This window comes from Erythrolamprus reginae, chromosome Z (assembly GCF_031021105.1).
Source record: "Erythrolamprus reginae isolate rEryReg1 chromosome Z, rEryReg1.hap1, whole genome shotgun sequence".
Taxonomy (NCBI): Eukaryota; Metazoa; Chordata; class Lepidosauria; order Squamata; family Dipsadidae; genus Erythrolamprus; species Erythrolamprus reginae.
In genome coordinates, this window is record NC_091963.1 from 113,058,478 (window position 1) to 113,081,468 (window position 22,991).

At 36.7% G+C, this 22,991-nt stretch overlaps 1 protein-coding gene across 3 annotated transcripts in view; it reads right to left on the bottom strand.

The window, feature by feature from the left end:
* The window catches only part of SKAP1 (src kinase associated phosphoprotein 1), a 520,763-nt gene that overhangs the window by 286,052 nt on the left and 211,720 nt on the right, over positions 1-22,991 (bottom strand). The gene's annotated exons all lie outside the window — the stretch shown is intronic.

Here is a 22,991-nt window from a genome sequence, read left to right on the forward strand (position 1 = left end):
AACTGTTGGAAATGCGGAGAGAAACATGGCTCCTACTTTCACATGTAGTGGACCTGTACATAAGTTAAGGGAATTTGGCACAAACTTAAAAAATGGATAAAAGAAATAATTGACATTAAAATAGAAATGAAACCGGAAATATTTTTGCTTGGTATTATTGAAAAAAAGATGAAAAAGGAATAATATTATTTGACCCAACACCTAATAACAGTAACAAGAATAACCATAGCCCAATTTTGGAAAAATGAATCAATGCCTAATGAACGAAATTTAATTTTAAAAATGCTGGACTGTGCAAAAGTAGACAAACTAACATTGGAGCTAAAAGAGCAAGAAAACTCAAATACTATCAGATTTGGAAAATTTCTACACATGGTTGGATAAAAGAACAAATATCAGTAGTGCTGTGTGATAAAGAAATAAATCAAACCAAAATTCGCCAAATAATTAAATATAACCCATTTTTCTTCTTTTTCCATCTACTATATTTATATAAGTTATAGAGTAAGAATTTAAAACCTAGTATTATAAACTATATACTATAGATAAAACCAATGGTTACAATACCGCAAAAGAATATAAAAGGAGGCTGTCGATGAGTCAGCCACAAGAGGGGAGGGGATGTATATTATATGCTTGTCTTTCTGTATATGAATTGTTTATATGTAAATAAAAACTTTTTATTAAAAAAAATGAACTAGAGGACTATTATTCATTCTCTTGCCTTATATGACACATTCATAGTATGTGTGTATGTATGTCTCTCATACACAAACACATACAATTTTTAATCATTAAAGTATACATATCATATATATATACATACAGCCAAATTGAACTTAATCATCACTGATTTGAATAATCCTTTCAGAAGCGAACAATTATAATGGAATCCCTTGATTGGACTAAGTTGTATTAATGCATCTGAATCATCAGCAAGTATAAGTGGCCTCTAAAAGAATGAGTGATTTTAGATGAAGAAGTTTTGCATCACATTTTAGAGAAAATATTTAACTTTAATTCCAAAGATTTTGAACTGTAGAAACATGTAAAGATATTTATTTGGTAGAAGCGCTATCCTACACAATGTTGTGTTTCTCTGTGGCTCATCAGATTGATCTAATTGTCCAATCTTTCTACCTGTTTGCTTGAGTCACAAATAGGACATGAATGATTCAAAAGCCTTAAATTCAACTATACTTGCTATGAATGTCTATTACTGCAAAAGAGCCTAGGAGACCTCAAGACCACATTGTTAGGGCTCTTCAGCAGCCCAACAGAAAAAAAATATGCTCATCACAATATTTACTGCCTCAGTTGTTGACCTCTACTCTGCCATAGTAATGGCAGAATCAACAATGGTTGCTGTTTTTACTGTTTTAATGTAAGAAAAAAATAAGAATGAATGTAATTAGTGGCTTCTGAGGGCTTTGTTTCCACAAACTGCAGCACTAAGTGCAGAGGTTAGCAACTTTCTTGGGGGGCCAGAGACAATGATGCCACTGCTGTTGCCATTTCTCAAAGGACATTGCTCTTCTTTCATCAAGATGGTTGGGTAGAATAGCTGCCTAAAGAAGCAGCCCTATAGTTATAGATTATTTATTTATTTATTTATTTATTTATTTATTTATTTATTTATTTATTTATTTATTTATTTATTTATTTATTTATTATTTATTTATTTATTTATTTATTTATTTATTTATTTACTGGGGTTTTTATTTATTTATTTATTTAATTGATTGATTGATTGATTGATTGATTGATTGATTGATTTTGTCCAATACACAATGAGGGTTTTAGTGGGTATACACATAGTAAAATACATGATGAAGGTTATAGAGGATATGCTCATAGTAAAGTATATCTAAGAAAAAATAGAAGAGAAGATATAGGAACATATCAATGAACATATCAATGCAAGAGATATAGGATTAGAAGAGAGGTATAGGAGATATAGGAGAGCAATAGGACAGGGGATGGAAGGCACTCTAGTGCACTTGTACTCACCCCTTACTGACCTCTTAGGAATCTGGAGAGGTCAACCATGGGTAGTCTAAGGGTAAAATGTTGGGGGTTTCGGGATGACACTATGGAGTCCGGTAATGAGTTCCACGCTTCAACAACTCGGTTACTGAAGTCATATTTTTTACAGTCAAGTTTGGAGCGTTTAATATTAATTTGAAATCTGTTGTGTGCTCTTGTGTTGTTGTGGTTGAAGCTAAAGTAGTCACTAACAGGCAGGACATTGCAACATAATGATCTTGTGGGCAATACTTAGATCTTGTTTAAGGCATCTTAGTTCTAAGCTTTCTAGGACCAGGATTGAAAGTCTAGTCTCATAGGGTATTCTGTTTTGAGTGGAGGAGTGAAGGGCTCTTCTGGTGAAGTATCTTTGGACATTTTCAAGGGTGTTGATGTCTGAGATGCGATATGGGTTCCAAACAGATGAGCTATATTCAAGGATGGGTCTGGTGAAAGTTTTGTAAGCTCTGGTAAGTAGTATCCCTGGCTACTGGTACTTGGAATCGTGTGTTTAGCCATCTGTTAAGTGCTTAATTAAGATATTATATGCTTTGTGCTTGTGATTCAGCAGCCAAAATACTTCTGAACAAAGGACTGTCTTTTGAAAAAAGTTTAACTCATGTACCAAATAGCAATGAGTCACTAAAACGAAAGAGGCACAAAGTGAAACAAGAAGAAGTGGTGGATATTTGGAATCAGAAAAATTCAAGACATGGAGAGTTGAAAGCTGCACAGAACTGGCAGATGAACAATCCCAATGTTCAACTAACGTTGCAAGAAAATGACAATCTTGTCAGTGAGTTCAAATCCTATTCTTGTGTTTGGACCATCTGGAAGTAGCCTCCACCAAAGTAACGAAATAATAGCAATTGTTATTTGTTATTAGCGGAAGCAGTAGAAAAATATATAATGGTTCCAGCATTGCACAAATGGCATAACCCAGCTGTCTTTAAAACTGTGCAGTGTAGTGATTTTTAAAAGCATAAAGTAACACAGAAGCCAGGTATCTTTCAAATGCAAAAGTCCATGTCCACAATCTAAGCAACTAATGGTTAACACTATTTTGGTGCCAAAGAAGAGTTAATGGAATTCAAGAAGGTTTGGTTTTAATTTGTTTCAGGCTACATAGAGATCCCAGACTGATTTCTCTTTTAACTCTGTCTCTAGGTCTTGCAACACCTTCTCCTACAGTATCCAATCTCTTCAGCAACCCAAGTCGAAATGGTTATGGAAGACAGTATCCAATGATGAGAGTAGAAGAGGCATGACTACAATAGCCTAAAGTAGATCCCATCCTTGATGTATCAATGATCGCAAAATAATGAAGTATGCTAAAATACACTAGGTAAAAGAAAGTCTCAGGAAAAAAGGAAAATACCAAAATTGAAAAAGCTAAAAATGTTAAGTCTCTTTTAGCTGTGACCTAAAATGAGATGAAGACAAAATCATGACTGCTAGTCTTTAAAAAGCAGGCATCTTCTTAGTCATAAAAGCTGGCTACGTGACTTTGGGCCAGTCATTCTTTCTCAATCCAACTCTTCTCATAGGGTTGTGGGAAATAGGGTCATGGGGAAAATAGGGGGAAGAAGGAGTATTACATATACAGTGTTCCCTCAATTTTCACGGGGGATGTGTTCCAAGACCACCTGCGAAAGTCAAATTTCCGCAAAGTAGAGATGCGGAAGTAAATACACCATTTTTAGCTATGAACAGTATCACAAGAGCCTTCCCTTAACACTTTAAACCCCTAAATTACCCTTTCCCATTCCCTTAACAACCATTTATTCACCATTATTACTGGTACTCACCATTGAATAAGACACTTAGTGATCCTGATATTTATAAACATAATAATTTATTAACAATTATTATTTTTTTTGTTATTTATTTGCAAAAATTATTAGTTTGGCGATGACATATGATATCATCGGGCGGGAAAAACCGTGGTATAGAAAAAACCCCACAAAGTATTTTTTAATTAATATTTTTTGAAAAACCGTGGTATAGGCTATTCGCGAAGTTCGAAGCCGCGAAAATCAAGGGAACACTGTATTTGCTGCTTTGAATTTTTGATAAAAATGATATAGATAAGGTATAAATATATTGAATAAAATTTATGGCATAGATAGAGGGATGCGAGAATTAGCCCTTAAATGAATGTTTAGAATGCTGGATCTGTGTCCATAATAAAATTAATTGATTGATAAATGGATGTTGGGAATCAGAAAAATTCAGTACATGGAGAGTTGAAAGCTGTACAGAACTAGCAGATGAACATTATACAATTTGCATTAACTACGGTATTCCTAGAACTGTTTAAATCTATACTGCTGGGAAAAATAATGGCTGACATGATATGCCATATGCCAAAGCAATGATATGATATACATATGTCTTGATTTAAACAAACATTGCCATAAATCGTCAGATTACTTATTCATTTTCAGCATGTCCAGAGAATGTAAGTGACATATGTAACGATGCAGTAATGGAAATATAGAATAAGGGCAAGAAGGTAATCATTATTTTCTCTTAGTTTTATTAGGACTTCTTTATATTTGAATTCAGGAAGAGAATCTGTAAGGAATTTGTTTTTCTCCTAAACAGTTTTAGTTTTGTAATAGCAGAGATCTTTTGTGGATATTGTTTTTGCCATCTTTTAAAATTATCCAGGAAACTGTGATCTATTCAATATAGAGTAGAGTAAAACAATAACAACAGAAATTCTGCTGTCAATTTACATGTGCAAGTCTCCCATTAATATGCAATAGTGCTGCGCATGCGTGAGGGTGGCCCTTTCTATGATAGCTTTATTACCGCTAAGTGGCAATTAATAACTGGCTTTATATATATAATAGCCTGTTAATATTCCGAGTTCTTGCTATCGCACTGTTGTTATGACGGCAATTGTGAATTAAAACCGAAAGGGGGAAGGCCTCCTTCCTTTTCTTGCTTCCAGCTGAAGAAGTTTCCTCTCTGTTACCAAAAGTTTGCCTAGCCTTATTTTTATAGCTGGGTGAGAAAGGATTTACAGGGAGCTGAAATCACTGGAGCTAATTAGTTGAATGGCCCTATTATTTATCCAGGGACACGTACTACAATAATTGCTATTGCAGGTTTCAAGCATCTCCAGGATATTAATTCCAGAGCTCTCATGTCATCTCAGTACAGTAAAACTTCCAAATGGCACCCTGAAGGTGCATAATCTCATTTTAAAACTCCTTTTTCTTCTTTTTTTTCTAGGAAAACTGGCAGAATTTCCTTCCATAAAAGCTGAAAAAGAAGGGAAAGAACTCATAATATTTTCCTCATAAGAAAACACTAATATTTTTCTTATTATATTTTTCCCCACCAGTCCACTGACCTTTTCTTTCCTATTCACAAGCTTTGAGAAAAGGGATTGCTATAGCACACCATTTACTTGGAAACTAGATCCACTACCCGCCCAGTGATTAAGGGAGATTTTGCATGATTTCCCTCACAGGATTTGGCACTCACACAAATAACAAGGATTACCTACCTCTTATGTATAGGGAATACTGGGTTATATATTCCATAGTATATAAATTATTGCTTTGAATTGCCCCAAAGAAATTCACACTGAAATATTGTGCTTCAGAGTCATAGAAAACATTTAGAATGTTTAGATATAACTTGGGATCCTTTATTGCGCCCACACATTTTGTTTACTATTGAAACTGGATCATATTGAGATTTATAATAATAATCATGATGTGATATTGATAAAAGAAATAATAGACAAATAAACTGAAGTTGTTCTATAGGAGAAGAAACTTTGTCCTGTGTTGTAAAGAAGAGATGAAATTACATTTATTTTATTTATTTATTTATTTATTTATTTTGTCCAATACATAATACACATTGAAGAGAAAAATATGTAATAATATAAGTAAAGAAAAGAATAGAAGAAAAGATATAAAAGTATAGGTGAACATATTTGAAAGGAAGAAAATATAAATGAGATAAGGAGAGACAATTGGACAGGGGACAGAAGGCACACTGGTGCACTTATGCATGTCCCTTACTGACCTCTAAGGAACCTGGAGAGGTCAATCGTGAATAGTCTACGGGAAAAATGTTGGGGGTTAGGGGTTGACACTAATGAGTCAGGTAATGAGTTCCACGCTTCGACAACTCGGTTGCTGAAGTCATATTTTTTACAGTCAAGATTGGAGCGGTTAATATTAAGTTTGAATCTGTTGCTTGCTCTTGTGTTGTTGCGGTTGAAGCTGAAGTAGTCAGTGGTTTTCTTTATCTCAAATAGAAAGCATTCATATGAAATGGCTTTCAAACTGCTAATTTATGTTTTCCATCACCGTTGCGAACATAATGCTGATTTTTTTTCAAATTTACTCATATCTTGACTTGATTGTCTCTAAGACGCAGTTATGTGTTCCAATGAATAGTTGTGAAGCACAAGCTGGAATAATGGGCTTACAACTTGATCTTGATAAGTCTTGGCTTGATAATAATATTTGTGAAAAGAATTTTGGCCACTTAGTTGCCAAATTAACTGAGTCAGCATTGTGATGAGGTTGCAAATAAAGTGGAATTTTAAGTTGTGTTAATAGAAGTCTCCAAATCGTGGGAGATAATAGTTTTACTTGTTCTGGATTGATTAATGAAAACTTTCCTCAAATTGTTTATTTTTAAGACAGAATATTTAAAGTGATTGCAGGCAAATCAGAATAGTACAAAAAGGACCAACCAGGGTTTAAAAACTAAGTCCCCTGAACAGATTGAGGAAAATGGGTATCTTAACTTTGAGCACTCTTCAAATATTGAAGAAGTATTTCACAGAAAACCATCACAGCCTGTTGTTGTCATCCAGACTGTAGGGCCTAGAATAATGGCATTAAATTACAGGAGGACAAATGCTGGTCAAATTATGGAAAATTTTCAAGACACAAGAATTACTTAAAAATGGAAACAATTATTTAAGAAAGTGCTGAATATTCTTTTTCAAGCAATGACTAGATAATAAAAAATCATCACTAGAAAATCATTTGCAGGGTGAATCTGAATTTTTGTATAGTAGAATTTGATAGGATTTGATATTTGATAGCGTGTTATATTCATATTTTGATGAACTTTTTATGATAGAATTTTCTCATTTTTTTAATGCCAGATTCATACCCTGTCTTTCTTCTAGGAGGTCAAGACATAGTATCAATCGATGGTGGGCTGTTCCCGGTTTGGCCACGTTCTCCTCCCACCCATCCGGAACACTTCTGCGCAGTGGTGTGCGAGTGGCACGTTAACTTTATTTTTATTTATTTATTAGATTTGTATGCCACCCCTCTCCGAAGACTGGTAGCAATGGGTTTTAGAACCCACTACTGATATCAATATTTCCTTCATCTCACAATAATTAGAAGGCCTGATAACTACCTGATAATTTTAAAAAATCATAATCAGAGTATATGATTATAAAAAAAATGAAAAGCAGCATGCTATAGAACATACTTTCTAAGTTCTAGTTAGATTATTTCCTAAGCTTTCTGCCTGCCTGCCTGCCTATCACAGTGGTTTCACGCCACTAAAACAGATTAGCCTATTTACTGCTAGTATATGTGCCTATCCTTATAAATACAAATATATGGCTAAATAAACTGCAGAAATATGGGCTTAGCTGTACAGAAGGGGACTTGCATAAATGTAGAGCCATTCCTCTAAGAAATTTATCACACATTTTCTCCTACCATGCTAGGATGGCGGCACATTCCATCTACGGCCTTGCACTTTATTGCCCTCAGCGGTAATATTAATAACAGTAAAAAATAATAGCATGATCAAATAGCATAAGCTTTAAAGAAATGCCCCATTGTTATTCTAATGTTCTTAAAATCCGTCCTTATGTGTGCATGTACACACATACACACACACCCCTGTGTTCTAGAGTTTGTTTAGATAAGTGATTTGCAATTATTCCCTTCTTCCCAAAGGAAGAGAGGGAGGAAGCAGAAAGGGGGGGAAAAGAGGGGAGAAAGGGAAAAGAGAGAGAGAGAGAGAGAGAGAAGGCAACAGAGAAGGCCATAACATTTGTTTAGGAAATTTATCTTTACCAATATTTCTCAATAAAATAAAGTGTATAAATGAAATTGGACTGACACCACCGTATTTTCTACCTAGCCTGCAAATTAGAGAGGCAGTTCAGCAGTTGACATCCATTTTCTTTCCCATAGTTCTTCATCTTTTTCTATCTTTAAGAAGGAAAACACTGGAAGCTGCTACATTAGTAAAATACAGCAGTACAGTGATCCCTCGAGTTTCGCGATCTCGATCTTCGCTAAACGCTATATCGCGATTTTTCCACCCGATGACGTCACTCCCTTCCTTTCTCATCTTTCTTTCTCTCTCTCTTTCTCTATCTTGCTTCTTCCTCTCTCACACTCTCTTCCTCCCTCTCTCATCTCTTTCTTTCCTTCTCTCTCTTTCTCTATCTCTTCCCCTCTTGCTCTCGAGCAGTGGGCGGCACCCAGGGAAGGTTCCTTTGGCCGCCCAGCAGCTGATCTGCTCGGCAGCGCAGTAGCAGCGAGGAGCCGAAGATGGTGTTTCCCCTTTGCGTGGGCAACGGGGAAACCCCATCTTCGGCTCCTTGCTGCTACTGCGCTGCCGAGCAGATCAGCTGCTGGGCGGCCGAAGGAACCTTCCCTGGGTCTTCAACTCCCAGAATTCCCCGCCGCCCACGCAAAGGGGAAACCCCGATCGTGCACCGAGCGGCGGGCAGGCGAGCGGCGGGCGGGCGGGCAGCGGACAAGCGGCGGGCGGACAAGTGGCGGGCGGACAAGTGGCGGGCGGACAAGCGGCGGGCGGACAAGCGGTGGGTGGACAAGCGGTGGGCGGACAAGCGGCGGGCGGAAAAGCGGCAGGCGGACAAGCGGCGGGCGGACAAGCGGCGGACAAGCGGCGGGCAGGAAAGCGGCGGGCGGACAAGCGGCGGGCAGAGAAGCGGCGGGCGGAAAAGCGGCGGGCGGAAAAGCGGCGGGCGGAAAAGCGGCGGGCGGAAAAGCGGCGGGTAGGCGGGCGGCTCCTCAGCTGCTGGGCAGCGGAAGGAACCTTCCCTGGGTCTTCCCAGGTGTGGAAGTAAAAACACCATCTGCGCATGCGTGGCCATGGAAAAAGGGGCGCGCATGCGCAGATGGTGTTTTTACTTCCGCACCACTACATTGCGAAAAATCGAGTATCGCGAGGGGTCTTGGAAGGTAACCCTCGCGATACTCGAGGGATCACTGTAATGCAAAATATAAAAGAGCATTATGGGACTGTTTGTATCTGTGGTATATTGTCTAAATACAAGTTATTAGACAAGTTAGTGGAGGGGGGGAGAACAGTTCAAGTCTACAACTGTATCAGACTGAGCAAGAGAAAATTAGGTTCAAGAGCACTTATAACTAACACCTACTGTATGTCTTCACCAATATTACACTTTTCTCTATTGAAGTAAATCTTAACTGGTTTTATAATTTTTCAAATGCTTCTGCAAGGTGGAGGGTGTGTGTACTTATATCAGCAAATAAATACCACTTTGGGAGAACAAGCCTATATAATCATTTTAAACAATATTTAATAATTATATAAGCTTCATTTTGCTGGATCCTGTACCATATTGTTTAGCCAACTTACTCAAGATTTATTGTAATTTTGTTTTCAGGTTCCTTTTTAATAAGTTTATTTGCTACAGATTTTATCCTTTTTACCGTTCTTTAATTTCAAACCAGAGGATTGACAATACACTTGTGATTGTTTACGTAGTTGCCCTTTTATCCTCCCCATCTCTTGTTCAAAAAGGTCTTTCTACCTTAGATATGAACAAAATTTAAATTTTATGAACCCACTGTAGTAACCATCAAGCCAAATAACTGGAGAACAGATAGCTACGTGATCAATTCAAGCAGAATTGGTACCCACAATCATTCGTCACAAGATGTCTGCACAATTTGGTGGGGAGAGAAAGGAAGACCAACCACATGGCACACCCTGTCATACATTAAAAACATTTTGGAAGCTGTAGAATGGGCCCTGACGATGGGCTCCAGCACAAGTCTGAAATTTGGGAAGCCAAACCCAGTCACTGACCCAGATTCGATCCTGCAAAATCAAAATTTGCCCATGTGGATAAATCTTACTTCTCCTTACTTTTAATTAAATGTCTATTAACCTCAATTCACCTTGCCTGGAAAATTGGACTTATATTTTACAAATTATAAGCATTACACAGAATTTAGCACTTTGGGGTGTTCTTAGTTCTCTTGAGAACTAAAAAACAGATTCTCTTGACAAAGGGTTGGAGAATGAAAAAAGAAGAACCTCTCTACTTAACTGCATCATTGCTCCATTTGGATGGAGAGATTTAATCACACAACTGGAAACAGAGAGTTCTTAACACTTTCCAATCTCTACCTTTTTTTTCTTTTTTCTTTTTCTTTCTTTTTTACTTCTGGGAAGATAATAAGTGCAATATAACAGATATAATGGGTGGTCCAACAACTTATTAAAAAAAAAGAGGTTAATGTAAATCCATCAACAATACCAAATTTTCAATCTTATTCAAGTATTTTAAATCCACAGAATGAAGGGGAGATAGGACATAAGGGAAGATAGGTGATAAATGTTGCAGTCCCGTCTAACCTTGATGATTCCCAATTATGCAGAGCACTACTTGCAAGTTCATCCAATCTCAGCTAACTTCTTATTCCTCTCAACTCAAGCAGGATATAAAGTGGATAAGAGCCATGGTGGCACAGTGGTTAGAATGCAGTACTGCAGGCAACGTCTGCTGCCTGCCAGCTGCCTGCAATTTGGCAGTTTGAATCTCACCAGACTTAAGATTGATTCAACTTTCCATCTTTCTGAGGTTGGTAAAATGAGGACTCAGATTGTTGGTGTGAGGGGGCTATAAAGCACTGTGAAGTGGTATATAAATCTAAGTGCTATTGCTACAAGAGAAATCGTATCTTTCCTCTAGACCAGACCTGGGCAAGGGGCGGCCTATGGGCCATATCCGGCCCGCCCGCTGTCTGTGAAAAATGTCCCACTTTTTAAAAAAGTTATCCTCCCCTGGGACTGTGGCAGGAGCCTGGAAACGGCGGTCCGGAGACAGCCGTGCAGCTCCTCTGCCCAAGGGAGGCTCAGGATATTGACAATAAGATGAGCGCTAGGCGATGAAGTCACTGTGGGTGATGTTAGGAGCCCGAGAGAGACGCTTTGGCAGAGCCGAGCGAGCACCCAAAAGAGAGAGAAGCAGCAGCAGCAGCAATTCGGGTGTGGGTGGGTGAAGGAAGCAGTGGTGGCAGAGGAAGGAGAGGAAGAAGGAGAAGCAGCGGTGGCAGCAGAGGGGGGGCAGCAGCAGCCATGGGACAGGAAGAGCCGTCTCCCGAAGGGAGGGGCCACCAGGGAGGCCTCCTCTGCGCAGGCACACCTTGGGCCCTCTCCCTGATGAAGCGTTAGTCCAGCCCTCTAAAACTATCCCAATTTCTCATGTGGCCCCATGGCAAATTTAATTGCCCACCCCTGCTCTAGACTATCTAATGTTTTCAATCTAAAAACCTAACTCAGTTATATTCCATATAACGTATGTACTCTGTGTGTGGGGGGGGTGTAAATGAGAGGAAACAACCTCGAAATAGATCTATACTAGTCTTCCTTCATTTTCAATTCAGTGTGTGTATGTGTATGTGTGTGTGTATGTGTGTATGTTTTTGTAGATTTTCACGGGTATAGATATGAAGGTCTTGGCATATTCAGGTTTCTTCCCGTGTAAGTTTCAGAGATTCCTGGCAACATTTTGATGAGGTCCCACTCATCATCTTCAGGCTGGTGTTTTGGCTTTGTATTTGTGTGTGTGTGTGTGTACATGTGTATTAAATTGAACAGTCTATTTATACAATATGTTTATTGCAATTATGAAAACATTCCAACCAATTCTCTCTGTGTGTGTATATATATATACTCTCTCTCTCTCTCTCTCTCTCTCTCTGTGTGAGTATACACACACACACACACACACACACACACACAAACAGTATGTATACAGAGAGAGAGAGAAAGATGTTTGGAATGTTTTCATAATTACAATAAATGTATTGTGAAAGTAGACTTTGTTCAATTTAATACACAGTCATATAACTGCTATATGAAAATGAAGCATTACAGGTTTTCCGCAGTGGTAAAAACAAGCATTTCACATGCTGCAGTGAATTGAATGTTATTAAGAAAATAATTTTAATGAGGTTTAATGTAGTTTGGAGACAAGGTACTCCTGCTTCAGGCTAGATGGCCCCATAACATTTTGTCTCTTTGTTCATTGCAAGAATGTCTACATACATCATTGCTCAACTCTCTAAAATGAGAAGGAATGGAACATCCTGTAAATTCCTAAAGGTAATCTTAATCTTAATGCAACTTTAAAAAATGCAAGTAATCTTAAAGTGATATGGTTTAAGAATTTTTTAATGAACAACTAAATATAATTGTTAAAGAAATAAAATATTGGAGCAAGTTGTAGTATTACAAGAGAAATTCAACCTCTCTTTTCAAGCCTTCCCTTTGTTGGACAAGCATAAAGTTTTGTTGTACAAGAAGAGGAATGAAGAAAGCAAGGTATTTTTGTTATTGCTAATCTAGTTTTGAAAGTGAAAAAGTGATTTAGAGGACATGTGTCACACACTTCACTTTTACTATTTCTTTAAATAAAAAGTATGTTTTCCTTTGATCGTATGGCCACTATTTTTCCTTTGAATCTGAATTGCAAAAAGCTGTATATATTTATGTACGTATGTATATAAGTATGTATGTATCTATCTATGTATGTAAAAACAAATGTATATAATAAACATCTATTATATAAATAAAAATTATTTATAATTTTTAACATCTATTATATAAATAATAATTATAAAAACTAATACATGGTTAACTAAAACAATAAAAATCACTTTTAACTTAAAATTTAAATGTCCATTAAGACTAGTTTGAGGCATAGTTCATCATCTCAAGGATTTTAAGCCCTGTTGTACAAAACATCATACCAATGTAAAGATCATCTAATCTAGTGGCTAGGTAACTTGAGGCTGATTAAGTATGTTATGGGAGAGGCTGAGTACCTACTGGATTCACTGGAAATACAGGCTAGGGACTTGACAGGGTCTAACTGGCACCCTGAATATGCTATGAAAGCTTTGCCTCCATTATATCCAACAGTGAATAAAAGACTAGATAGAAGCCAAAGAATGAGATTTTAGTTGCTCCTACTTTCCCATATGGATTGAAAATCATAGTTAGTGGGGCAAGACCAAGGAGAAATAATGAAAGTTTTAGCCAATAGTTCAATATGGTCATTCACCCATTAACTTCCACTTTCATGAGGTCTATATCCAATCTCAGAGAGTCATTAGAAATGTCTTTGGATTGAACAACTTCTAATGGTGCAAAATTGTAATGAGAAATTTGAGGATAGCATATTCTCTCAAAGGATAGCAAATTCACCATGTGTTTTCAGCACAGTGAAACAGTATTTATCTAAAACAGTGTTTCTCAAATAGTGGGGTGGGCTCCTTGGGGGGCCATGGGGCAATGCCACGGGGGCGCGTGACCCTGGGGAATGTGCCTTTTTTTTGCTGCAGGGAGTAGGAGGGTTTTTTGCATTGAACACAGCACAGAGCAGGAGATATGAAGTGCATATTTAACAAGCCCTTAAGAAACACCAGGAAAAATATTTTACAGCGATGAAAAGAAAAGAAAAGAGGAGAGAGACGAAGATAGTGAGACAAATGTAAGTCTCCCGAAACTTAAGACAAGGAAATATAGTGAAGCGTATGTAGCTTGGCTTCACTGTGAGTACGGTGGGAGATGAGGAAAGACAAGTATGTTGACTGTGTCTAAAAAATTTTGCAACAGACAGGATGAAGCCAAATAAATTAAGGCATCACTTAAACACATTACACCCCAATCACGCTGATAAGCCGCTTGAGTTTTTTCAGCAAAAGCATACCAAATATTGCAAACAATCATCCCAGTGGAGAGTTAGGGTGTGTGTGTGCGAAATATTTACTTCTTCCTTGGGGGAGTGGGGAGAGAAAACAGAAAATAATTGAGAAACACTGGTCTAAAATAATATAAGGTTTCCTACTGTTAACAGAGTAAAGGATAATTCCCAGGTAGTTGAAATAGAAATCCTGCTTGGGTCTTTTGGCTCTTGGGCCTTTCGATAAATGCCATGATTTTAATTTTCTGGTAATAGAAGTCCAACTAGTTCTTCTTGCAACACTGTGCTAGTGCTTTGAATGCTTTTCTTAAGGACAAGTAGATATTCTTAGAAATAGATTGTATTATGGGAGGAGTACTTTTTTTTTTTAACGAGACGATGGAGTCCTAGACACTGATCAATAGTAAGTGACCTTGGAGGTCTCTAGTCCACCCTTCCCCCGGCTCAACCCGAAAACCTTACACCATTTCAGACAAACACGTAGTTATCCAATCTCCTCTTAAAAACCACCAATGTTAAAGCACCCACAACTTCTGGAGATTCAGTCACTTAGCTGATTAATTGCTCTAACTGTCAGGAAAATTTTCCTTAATTATATATTGATCTTCTTAGTCTAGTTGGTAGAAAGTCAACTTGCTCTTCTGCAGATATGATTTCCTTGTTCCAGCTAGTCCTGGAATTCTCATTGTAGGTTTATTCCATAAAGTTTTCTGATTATGTAGACATTGCACAGGATCATCCCTTTTCCCTTATTTATATAGGGAGACAATGATTGTAGCTCCCATCCTTGGGAGCTCAGCCGTGGGTGTCTATGCAGATGAAGACTGAAATCAAAGTAGTGTCTCAGAAGTTCAATTGTTTTTAATGATCTCTGAATGAATTAGATCTTTTTCTGGACTATCATAATCTTAGTTGAGCAACAAGTGTTACTGGGTTTTTTTATCTCAGTGCCCACATTGGCAGTTTTCTCTTGTTTTACTATATATCTTATCCAAGTATAAATGTCTATGGAGATTCTTAATCATTCAGGTCATGGTTGTCCCAAAAGTTATTTTCAAAAGTTGCTTTTCTTGGGTTTTTTTCCTTGAAAAAGCTTCTTGGATGAGAAGTAAAATATTTTCAAAGGGGAAAAACCAAAAAAGTTCAACTGCCTTTTGAAAAGCATATTTGGGTGTCCATGTATAATGCATGCACAAGTGAACCAATGAGCCTACCGTCCCTGTCCTAATGTTATTAGTACCCATCTCATGTATGTAGACTACCAACACGTACTTGACTAAATAAATAAATTTCTAAAAGATTTCCTGGGAGGATGTGGCAATCTACTGTAGACAGACCAATACTTTGGGTATATGATATATGATATACCAGAATAGGCTTGAGTCTTTGAATTTCACTACCTGAATGGAGGAATCAGTATTACTATATGTTGGCTGGTGGTGGAGCTCTTGGATAAAGTTGCCATAATTCTCCAAGGGGGTGGGGGGTGTAGCTGCAGATGTCGGGGCATCTTGTTGGGATATATATCAGTTACTTTTGATTTTGTTGGCAATTTACTTGAGTCAACAGTAAGTTCTTCCTGCTGGCATTAGTTGAGATTGGTGGAGGCCTGTGGTGTGTGCTTCTTGAATAAAAGGACTTAACTGGAGTAGGACTAAAATTTTAGGCTTTTGACATATAGGAGAAAGTCCCTAGAGATAATTATATTATCAATAGCATTAATTCTGGAGCCAAAAATAGAAGCAAATTCAACTGGATAATAACTTTCAAGAGCACCTTTTATAATGCAGGAATTGTTTAAGTCAAGCAGAGAATTTCATAGTTTGATTTGGGGTTTGGGGGTAATGGGTCAAGATGAGTTCATCATCGTCAAGGCTGGCTGGGTGCATTTGTGCTGCACATAGAAGGTGGGTTCACTGGGGTGTAATCTAGCATTGAGATCCTCTCCCAGGACTATGATGGCATTTGCACTCCACAATATAAGTCCAGCAGCATACGTCTGCAGTTCAGCACACAGTTCCTACTTTGAGGGTTTATGGACATTTAATATCAACAGGGCATGGAAAACTCAAATGGATTAACACTGTATACAGTGGTGGGCTACTAGCTGGAACGCTAAATTATGCTCACCACCCTGGCTCATAATTGCTTGCGGGGCTAGCGCGATTTTGCTTCTGCACCTGTGGAGGTAGCAAAATTACGCATGGAGTCGCAGGCGCGCCCGTGTTTTGGCATGCACAGAAGCAAAAAAACCCTCACCGAAACACGGGCGTACCTGCGGCTCCGTATGTGATTTTGCTACCTCCACAGGTGCAGAAGCAAAATCGTGCTGGCCCTTCAAGTACTTACGAGCCGCCGCGGCAAGTGCAATTTAGCGTTCCGGCTAGTAGCCCACTTTCTATGACTTGAATGGGAGTTAGGGGCTTGGTATGGCATGTAAATTAGAACTCCCAGGCCCCATTTCCCTCTTTTGTGATTTGCAACTGGTTTGACCCCAATTGAGAATGAGTGAAAACCATTTAATATCAGTTTGTCAAACGTTCATCTTTCCTGAACCAATATGACATTGTGATGGGAAAGAAAGCCAGTGAAACAAGGATGTCTGGTGGAAGCAAACCACCTAGCCACATCCTTGGTTAAAAAGGTGACCTTAGGCTGGTCTCTTGGATGTCAAGCAGATGTGCTGCAAGCCAAAGGCTGAGTAATTTTTTCAGGGGCAAGATGAAAGTTCCTGTTTGTCCCAAGTTTATCTAGACTGAACCTTAATGTAAACCTATGTATAATTCCTTTTCAAACATTACTAAGTCATGTCACTTATTAGAAGTGTCCTCCCCTTCCTTTCTCATTAGCTAAAACACCAGTTACCTTGTGTCAAATATCAATATTTCTCAATATGATTACTAACTCAATATTTATCCTAGATCAAGATGATCTAGAATAAATATGAGTTAATGATGTCTGAGAAAGTGGACAGGCGTTTCTGAACTCTTAGTTTAGCCACCTGTTTATTGGATCCAAGTTCCTCTTGAATATAGACAGCCAAGGGAATGATCTGTATTTGAGTAGATGGTATGGTATCAGTCTTGATGAGAGAACAAATGGTGTATTCAACATTGAAGGAAGCAGGCAGAATTGACATACTCCAGGTCCCTTTAATTAAACAGTGCCGTTTATTAGGATTTCTCTATCACAGCACCTGGCCCCGGGAATGAGATCCCCTTGAAATCTATGCAGTTCCCATACTGCTAACATTCTGTAAGGCCTTGAAAATCTGGTTGTTTTCCTAGACATTGGATTATTATGATTACTGTAGCTCCTTTGTTGGGTATGCTTTTGTCTGGTTTTGTACAAAATGACTGGCTCACATCTTGTTTTGTATTAAGCTTTATTTGTTTGCTGATTATACTGTGAGCCATCTAGAGTCAGGCACAATCTAAACTGAATTAATTAAACAAATAAATCCCCAAGTTCTGTAGAACAAGCTGGAAAACACAAATGTTGTTAAGTGGGTTGAATTGCACAAGTAAATGGCCGCAGCCAAGTAGCAATGATGTGGGAGCACAAGGTGAAATGTTGAATCTGAAACAGCATCAAAGTTATATGGAAATAGTCTTTATATTCCCAAGAGTAGGTAACTTTCATTTTCTTATTTCAGGACTCAACTATGTGTTACATGTAAATACTTTTAGGTTTCGTTATTCTTGAATCAATGCATAAGTTATTTTTTTTTATACACAGTGTCTTTTTCAGATATATACTAATATAATTTAACCTGATCTACCTTTGATCTTGGGGGCCAAATTCAACATCCATCGCAGTTTGGTGCTTTGTTAAAGTTCTTATACACTCCAATTATTCATTATGCTTTGCAAAGGAATATATTGATAGAAACATTTCCGCAAGACTTCTTAGCTATGTATCAAAGAATATAGGTGTAATAGTAATGGTTCAGTTTAGATAAAACTGTTTGCATATGCTCTAACGCTGCATTTACATATAAAAAAGGAAAGGCAAGCAATTGTAAAACCAAAATTTTCATACTTTTCTTTCAAAACAGAGCATACAGAATATACTTTATTTATCAATAAATCATTCAAATTAACCCAAAGCAATTATTTTTGAGTTTAGTTTATATTATAGCAACTACAATTGAAATCAAGGGAAAATGCACATAATATTGCTGCTAAAGAATGTATCAATTAACATACATTAATCAATTAATACACCCATTCTGAAGTTGGTAAAGAGTAACCAGTATTTTTTTTTCTCTTTAGATTACTGATGTGCATATAAACCATAATTAGCTTGTATGCTTTGCTTAGAAAATGCTATCTGCCCGCCGGCTATCATTACTAGTGACTTTTATAACCTGCTTTATAAGAGGTTATTAAGGAATATGGCAAGGGATGGTAATTGCTGTCTAATATGAATAAGGCATTTTATGAAATGGTCCTTTTATTTAGACGGTTAACTGGAGAGCAGTAGGAATTATAAACAAAGACTTGTGGGGAGAGAGAGAGAGAGAGAGAGTGTGTGTGTGTGTGTGTGTGTGTGTGTGTGTGTGTGTGATGGAGAAATATCACACTAGTTATGTTACAGCATTTGTAGTGGGGGGGAAAGTGGGTTAGGACAGATTTAGATGTTTATATATAACTAAATTCTGAAAAAAATATGAATTAATAAAGAAAAAGCTTGCATTTCTGAGGGTGTGTATGAGAGAGTAATAATAATAATGTACTGAGAATTTCCAGACATATTAAAATAGCAAAACATATATCGACAGACCTGCAATTCTTGCTATCGATAGTGGCTCTGACAATACTACTTAGTATTTCAAAAGAGTTTTTGTGGTTTAAAATTTCCATTTTCAATAGCAGAGAATAGGGGCTTTAAGTACCTGTTTAAGATGAACTGGGATAAGCTGACAGTATAGGCATCCTATAACATAACACTTGTGAGATCACCAGCACATTTTTTGTTAATTCATTGGAATACTTTCTCTGATATATTTATTACAGTAACAATATGAAATAAAATATGAAATATATAACCAACATTAAAATTAAATTTTTATTTTTTTTAAACTGGCAAATTAACAGCCTCCATGCCCCATACTATGAGAAGTAAGTAAGTAAGTAAGTAAGTAAGTAAGTAAGTAAGTAAGTAAGTAAGTAAGTAAGTAAGTAAGTAAGTAAGTAAGGAAGGAAGTAAGTAAGGAAGGAAGGAAGGAAGGAAGGAAGGAAGGAAGGAAGGAAGGAAGGAAGGATTCTGTAATTGAGGAAACCATCGTTTTGCTTCACATAGAATGCAAGATTTTATAATTCCCATTAAATTCCCATTATAGCTGGAATATGGGAAGGGATTAATTTTATGAGAAGGTTTACTAACAGTGAAAAAATGACATGCTTCTGTGCTCTGGGGTGTTCCAGTGTTTCTACTATAATACCAGATGTTGTTGAGAATTACAAAGGTAGGGTACTAATTCAGGGGTACCATAAAACTTATATGTGGAAATGTTAAATAGACATTTTGAGACATTATCACTCTGAAATACCACATTTCACTTTAAGCAATTGTGATAGCACAATGTTATTAATCATGGGTAAGTGAATACTAATTTTTGTATTTATTTTTTTTAATCAGAAGGCTTTTTCTATATACTAAGTACTGTAACTTCTCTTACCTATTTTTTATCTATATAGACCAAACATACCAATATTCTGTCATATTTCTTTATTGATGTTACTTTTCAGATGCTCCACCACCTTAGTAGCCTTCCAAATTTGTTGTAATTTGTCTTTGAACAGTTGTGTCCAAAATTTGACATTGTAATCCAAATGGAGTCTGACCGGACAGAGTAGAATAGAAGAATTACTCTCTGTGATCTGGTCTCTATGATCTCATTAATGTTCCCCAAGTCAATTGTTGCCTTTTTGACAGCTACATTGCTCATGTTTAACTTGTAGTCAGTAAGGACACTCAGATCCCATTCCCACATACTAGTGCCAGGTCATTCTGACTTGTGTCTTAATTTTTTCCTGTCTCTATGAAAAACTACATTTTCCATATAAATTCCTTACTGTTCATCAGATCTTTACTCAAGCCTAGCTAGATCTTTTTTGAATTGTCTCTCTTTTATACATTACCCTCACAATTTTGTGTCATGTGTAAACATTATAAATGTCTCCAATTCCCTCATCCAAGTCATTAATAAAAATCTTGAGCAGAACAAGACATATCTCTCCATTTGATACTTCCTACCAAGCTGAATCAGAGCCATTAAGGAATGCTCCTTGGGATAGATCCAACTATGAGTCCATCTAACAGTAGTATCATTACCCCATATTTTATCATTTTATGTTAAAGTCTTTACTGAGATAAAGATACACTATGCACCAAGATCTATTCCTATTAATTACTATTGAATGTCCACAAATATACTGTTTGATAATCTATTCAGATCCTGCCACATATTATATGAAAATTATATGAAAACTACAGGTTCTGTAGTTTTCCAAGCCTCCCCCCCCCCCCATTTTTCATAACAGATATGATATTTGTTCCCCTCCAGTTTTCTGGGATCTCACAGTCATCCAATTCTCAAAGATTATTGAGAGTATTTCTATTACCTCCACTAGTTCCTTCAATGCCTTTGGGTGTAATCCATTTAGTCCTGGAGACTTGAATTGATTTAAATTAGCTAAATTATTTCTTATTCTATTTATCTGTTCTAAACTGCAGTTATCTCACTAAAAAGTGAGAATAGTTTCTTTGAGATAACTCATTTCTACTTTTTCCTTACAATGGGCATTTTCCCTTGAATTAGAAGGAAAGAGACAGACTGATATTTTGCAATGTTATGAATAATGGTGGTGGGAGGAAGGAGGGAATAGAGGAGGGAGGAGGGAGGAAGGAAGGAAGGAAGGAAAACAGAAAAGGTGATAAACAGGAGTTTTATCTCTGTTTCAAAATGAGGCACTGTCTCAAATTGTAGATTTGATCAGGGTAGATTTCCCATTAATAAACCTCACTTTTGTATGCTGTGATATGGATATATTACAACTAAAATACCCGCTCTACACTCAATTGCAAACCAATCTCATATTACTAATTGTCTGAAAACTTGCTTTTATGATTGTGTGATCATAAAACTGGTTTCTTTAATATTTTTAAGAACAGGTCAAATATTTTACCAATAATTATGGCTTAATAGACATTATTTTGTGCCTTTATATTGTTAACTCTTCGGGTCTTATATTGCAATTTTTTATTTCCATTTTTATGTATACACAGAGAGAAAGAATATACTTGATGGGTTTTTTATTATTATTACTGGTCTTGGACAACAAATAAAAAAACTGAACCAAACCAACTTCTGTAGACTGTAGAATTCAGTGATTGCATAATCCTCTCGGTTTACTTCTTAACCAATTATTCCCTGTTCTTGTTCCTTTTGTCATTTTTTGTTCTATAGTCTGCACAGCCTTACAAAGAAAGAACTTAACTTACCCTCTCCAGTTTGTTCTTGTCTTGACATTTCAACTTGTTAAATTACCACTCTCCCTTCCCAACCTTCTAATGCATGATACTTTCAGAAACTACAGAGCAAGTATAGTTAAACAAATAATGATTGAAAACCAAGTTAACTCCCACAGTTGGAAACTATTTATAAATAGCTAAATTTATAGCTTCAAATTGGAAGATACCACTGGGTTTAAGAGAATTGATGAGGAGGGGCAACATTAATTTTAAAATTAAGTACATATTTATTATCTTCATTCTTAAAAAATATTTTGATTTCCTATCTCCCATATAGCTAAAGTCAAACCTGCAAATGTCCAACTTTCCAAATATGTCACTTTTTTAAAAAATCTATGTTTTTCTATATTTCCATTTTACAATTCCATATTTCCCCATGTTTCCATTCCGCAATGCTCACCAAATATTTTGTTTAATTTGAAGACAAAACAAAACAAAAAGTTTAGAATTAATTCCTGTGGAGGTATGGGGAAAATAATTACTCTTTGTACAAATACAAATGACATAAATGTCTAAATGCAAAACTGCAAATTACAAGTGCAACATTTTTCATGGATCCAGCTTATATACTTGGCTTTTGATTATTAAAGTATATCTTAATCAACCATGGATGAATCAAATAATGTCAGAGCTGAAGAAAGAAGGACTGTATATACACAGTACTTCTTTGTCTGCAGTAAGTCCCTTTGTCTGGTATTTCTAGATGGAAAAGTATTGGATAGAAGATAATATGAAAATCCCATTGCCCAGCAGATCTGAAGCAATGCAGGGCTAGAGGGGCAAGTATTCTGACTTGATTTAAAGCAGTTTCCAAGCTTTAGATATGCTATATTTAAAATATATCATTATATCTTGTTTGACAATTGGATGGGTGGCATACAAATTTAATAAATAAATAAATATATAATGGGCTCAAGTTAATTAGAAATACTGTAGTTTAAATCAATGCTTACTAGTGTATCTTGCCTTTCATCTGATACTTTCTTTTCTCCAATATACTTTTTATTTCTAGGAAAATTATAATTAAATAAGCACCAAAACATAGTATCATCAAAATGTGGGATGAAAGAACTGCTCCCCACAAGCTTTCTTTAGAATATGAGAGGCGCAAGGCAGAATGGGTAGATATTCCCTCTTTCTTCTTACTAAAGTCAGTGGCCCAGTAAATAGGCACTCAGAAGGGAACTTTAAATCTTAAATTAATTGTTTTATTGCTTTGAAATTGTCATATTGGATGGAGTCCATTTTGTAGGGACAACTTAATTTCTATGTTATTCCTCTATTCCATTCCAAAATCTGTTTGCCACTTAAGAATGTTGCAGATGAATTGCTGTTTTTTATTTATAAGTGGGATCTCTACCATAGTGTTATGTACAGTGTCTATGTGTGTGAGTCTATGAGCAATAACAAAATTCCTAGA